The sequence below is a fragment of the Garra rufa genome, chromosome 8, assembly GCF_049309525.1.
Source record: "Garra rufa chromosome 8, GarRuf1.0, whole genome shotgun sequence".
NCBI classification, from domain to species: Eukaryota; Metazoa; Chordata; class Actinopteri; order Cypriniformes; family Cyprinidae; genus Garra; species Garra rufa.
In genome coordinates this window covers 46,837,498-46,842,555 of record NC_133368.1, presented here as the reverse complement: position 1 = coordinate 46,842,555, position 5,058 = coordinate 46,837,498, and the positions used below count along the sequence as shown (strand labels likewise).

At 41.8% G+C, this 5,058-nt stretch overlaps 1 long non-coding RNA gene across 1 annotated transcript; it reads left to right on the top strand.

The window, feature by feature from the left end:
• The first annotated feature begins 728 nt into the window (after positions 1–728).
• LOC141340934 (uncharacterized) lies at positions 729–2,118 on the top strand. Its single transcript, XR_012356605.1, has 2 exons — positions 729–1,820; positions 1,905–2,118. It is a non-coding gene; the product is annotated as an uncharacterized lncRNA (long non-coding RNA).
• The last annotated feature ends 2,940 nt before the right edge of the window (positions 2,119–5,058 follow it).

Here is a 5,058-nt window from a genome sequence, read left to right as displayed (position 1 = left end):
GCGTTTAGGCGATAAGCATGCTGCTTTATAGGGCGAGCGTCACCCACATTTATATCATGCTGTAAAACGGTTGTCTGTTTAGGAACATCACTAAATAGACAGTTAAAATCAGATAGTAATTTAACAATATCCGATTTCTGCTCAATAGACAAATGCTTAAGGTACGGGCTTAGATTGTTTAATATTTCCGAATTTGCCAACCTTGCGCCCTGCTGAGGGGCGTTGCGAAGTACCACATCATCCCCGTCAGCGGCCAAAACCTGAAAAGACGGCTCCAGCTCCGCGGCTATGGCAACAGAAGAAACAGCAGGCTCTGTATTCTGTGACACGACTTTTCGCTTTGTCTTTTCTCTACTATAGTAAGGCTTTAACATATTTATGTGACACACACGAGTTTGACGTTTCCTGTCAGGGGTATGGATCACATAATCAGTTTCACTCACTTTCTTTTTTACAACATAAGGACCGAAGAATCTAGCAGAAAGGGATGAACCTGACACCGGTAAAAGTACAAGTACTTCATCACCAGGCGTGAAAGAACGCGCAACAGCCTTTTGATCATACTTGCGCTTCATACCTTGCTGAGCACTAGCTAGAGACTCTTTAGCTAGCGCACATGCAGAGTGTAAACGCTCACGAAATGTACTAACATAATCTAATATGTTAGTTTTTAGACTTGATTCAATAGACAGCATGTGTTCTTTTAAAACCTTTAGCGGTCCCCTCACCTGATGTCCGAATACCAACTCGGCCGGGCTGAAGCCGAGAGATTCTTGTACGGTTTCCCTCACAGCAAATAGAACTAAGGGAACTCCCTCATCCCAATCCCTAGCAGTGTCCAGACAGTACTTCCTAAGCATAGACTTGAGCGTTTGATGAAAACGTTCAAGAGACCCTTGGCTTTCCGGATGATATGGACTTGATACGCGGTGAGAAATCGCAAGTGATTGTAGTACCTGTTTAAAAAGTTTAGATAAAAAATTTGTCCCTTGATCACTTTGTACTATCCTAGGCAGACCGAACGTAGAAAAGAATTTTACCAGCGCCTTGGTGATGACGGGAGCGGTGATTTTTCTTAGTGGAATTGCTTCCGGAAATCTGGTGGCTACACACATTATTGTTAATAAAAATTGATTACCCGTTTTAGTTTTAGGCAATGGGCCCACGCAATCAACAATTATGTGCTCAAAAGGCTCCCCGACTACCGGTATGGGAAACAGTGGGGCAGGTGGAATCACCTGATTTGGCTTCCCAACTATTTGGCACGTATGACAAACGCGACAATATTTTACTACATCTTTTTTCAAACCTGGCCAAAAGAAGTGTCTTAAAATTCGGTTGTATGTTTTCGTAATTCCTAAATGACCAGCCAACTGGTGATCATGTGCAAGACATAAAACATGTTGACGATAAGGAGACGGAACAACAACTTGGTATACAACATTCCCCTCAAAATCTGTATCCGTCTTCGAACACCATTTCCTCATCAACAAATGATTGTCAACGAAATACGCACATTTCATGTCCTTAACACTGTCAGAAGAAACAGCAGAATTAAAGAGCGTAACAAGAGACGTGTCCTCCTTTTGCGCAGCGAGTATTCGCTCTCGTGACACAGGAATCTTTAACATATCTGCTTCAGATACAGGTACAATGGGACTCTCTAGATTCTCTACTGATTGCCTTTTTAAGGATACCACCGTATCCACTGCCTCCTCCTCAGCAAGGAGAGGAGAAAAGAACGAATCAGACAAATCTACCACGTCACCCGACTTACGCGACTGAGCGCGCGTAACAGCGCACGCAGGGAAAACATCAGGGTAAGTGCTAGACAAATCTGAGTGATAACAAACATCTGGTTTATCAACAACTTCTAAAACAGGCATTACTTTTCCCCCTGCCAGGTCATTACCAAGAATAAAATCAACGCCTTTCACCGGGAGTGACGGAAGCACAGCCACTCTTACAAACCCTTTACACAAGTCACTCTCAAGATGTATACGATGCAGCGGTGCTTTTATGCAGCCCATCTCAATGCCTTGTACGATTACACTTGAGCCACAGGAAGTGTCATCCGACAACCGTAACTTATCTGCAACAATAAAAGATTGCAAAGCACCAGTGTCCCTAAGCATGGTTATTTCTACCTGATCCTCATGATTTCCCGATAGGGAAATTAACCCTTTCAAGATAAAAGGTCGATAGCTAACATCCACAGTTTTATCAGTCGGTGCAGTAACAGCCGTTTTCAGAGTTTTCACGAACCCTACACTTTTAGTTTGTGATTTTCTTTTCAAAACCGGGCAGTCAACTACGATATGTCCCTGCTTATGACAATAAAAACATTCTCGTTCCTCACGAGCGTGAGATGGACTAGATTTGGAACGACCGGCCTGTGATTGAGGAGGGACAAACTGGGTTTTCTCCGAACGTGCAGGTGCAAAGACAGTTTTGTGGGTTAAAACAAACTCGTCCGCTAAAACAGCTGCATGCGACAACGAAGTCACCTTCTGTTCATTAAGGTAAACCACAACTCGCTCTGGCAAGCAATTTTTAAACTCCTCCAATAAAACAAGCTCTCGCAGCGAGTCAAAATCAGTCACTTTACTTGCTGTGCACCATTTGTCAAATAAAATTCCTTTCTCCCTCGCAAACTCGACGAATGTCTGGGTGGAATTTTTCTTATGCATTCTAAACCTCTGTCTATAAGCCTCTGGAACAAGCTCATACGCTCTGAGAATGGCAGATTTAACACACTCGTATTTCAAACTATCCTCTAATGACAAAGTAGAGCAGACCTCCTGTGCTTTGCCAAACAACTTGCATTGCAGAAGTAGTGACCAAACTTCTCTAGGCCATCGAAGAGAAGTAGCTATGCGCTCAAACGCACAAAAGTATGAATCTACTTCTGATTCTCGAAATTGAGGTACCAACGAAATGTGCTTACTCACATCAAAGGTGCTCTGGGATGAATCAGTCGGCGGGGAAGCACTAGCAACTTGCGTCGGGCTTGACGGTGCAGCCGGGCTGGAAGCAACCTTCATCGCTTCCAGATCGAGCTGTCGCAACTTTACTTGCGTATCAGCCTCAATCTCGAGTTTACGTACTTCCAAACGCAGATTAATTTCAGCCTGACGTGTTTGGGCTTTCTCTTGCGCCTCATATTGTAAACGGGCTAGGCGGACTTTCAGTCGCGCGTCCTCTCTGGAACCAGAGGAAAACGGTGAGAACGGTTCAAAGGGTGGCAAGCCGGCTTTCGCATCGGCCAACACCTCCGCGTCAGCATCAGCTCTACCACTCAAATGATCCTCCTCAGCCCCAAGGCTAAGATGCGCCCCAGCAACGTCACCCAGGCCTAAACTTCCGCCAGTCTCATCCCCAGCACTTGATAGAGGAAGAACATTTGTCTCACTCAAATTCTGCAAAAGCTTGCTTTTTACTTCTGCTTTGCGACTCTGTTTATTCACAATAATCTGATAGTGGTCAGCTATCAACAATAAGTCTTGCTTCCTACACAAATTAATCTGTTCTAAAGACGGATGGGCAATAAAGTGCTGCAAACTGAAAACATCCATAACGCAGAGCAAACAAATAAGCAACGCGATACCCCTCCGCATGAATATACTACCAACGCACTAAATAGCGTCCATTGCCACCAACACACACAAATTATCACAAAATCAGGGATTTAACAATCCCGGACGAGCCCCCATTTAATGTTACGATTTTGATGATAATTCTAGGGTGTAGAAAGTAACATTTAGATAGTGATTTTTTTTGGTGAAATGTTGGTGGCAAGAAAACAAACCTAAATCGAAAAATATAATGCCAAATGAAATTTATTTATACAAAAGTAGAAATGATTTAAGCAAAAGAGGAAATGTAAAATATATACAATGGAGAAACAAGAAAAAGAAATAATATGCACAAGTCAAAATAGATTCAAACAAATCAATAAATAAACCCAAGGGAAAAGGGACATAAGTGGCGCCAAAGGAAAGAAAATAATATAACAAAACCCCAATCTAACTTAGCATTAACCTCTACCCTAACTATAAATAAAAAGGAAAAGAAAAGTCTTCAGCGTAAAAACGCCCTAAATAAACTATACTAACTAAGCAAAACAAAATCTACAGGTGTGGCGCTCACTCCTAACCTGGTGTGTTTAAACAGTCTAGTTACTACGTGTGGTACCGTGTACGTCACGTGACATCTTCCTATCCTCTTTTCCCAGGGAAAAACTAACGATCACCAGATAGTAGCACGAGTTACAAAATGCATATTTGCAACGATAGAATAATAACTGTAGACATACGAAGTATGACAAAAAAACAACAACAACCAGGTTAGAACAGAATCAAACAGAACAGAACACAAAGTAGGAGCGCAAGCAAGCTCGCGAACGCTCATTCCGGCGTCTCTTTAAACTAGAGCAGTTGTCCGTGATTGGCAGCGCGGGTGGCGACGTCACTCCGGTTAACAATGACAGGCACCTTCCTGGCCAATTGGAAACCAAGGGGAGTAACCTGAGAGATGACAGTGAGAGAAAACAAAAGAAAGAACGCAACACACCGGCAAACTCATAGGGCCGTAACACAATCTAATAAGCTAAAATGACTCAAGATAATCTAACATTTGTTTTCCTCTTTTTTTTTTTTTATTGCTGAAGAGTTGACATTTTTTCTTCTGCGGTCTACTGTACAGACGTCAATTTACTTTTCTCTAAGGCTGAGGCTTTTGGTGTGAAAAGGCTTTTACATTTGCCAAAAATCAAACTTTTTATATTAAAAATAAACAAGCAAGCCCCGTCCAGATTTAATAAGTAACACAAAAGTAACATAACACATTTTTATTTTCCATAAAAAGTAACTAAATGACGTAATTAGTTACTTTTTTTTAAGGATTAACTCAATACTGTAATGCATTGCTTTTAAAAGTAACTTTCCCCAACACTGGAAATGAGATAATGAAATATCAGACACTATTTAATGAGATGTTAGAAAGAAAAAAGACTTTGAAGATATGAGGGAACCTACAAATGTTGAGTTGCTCAGGTAT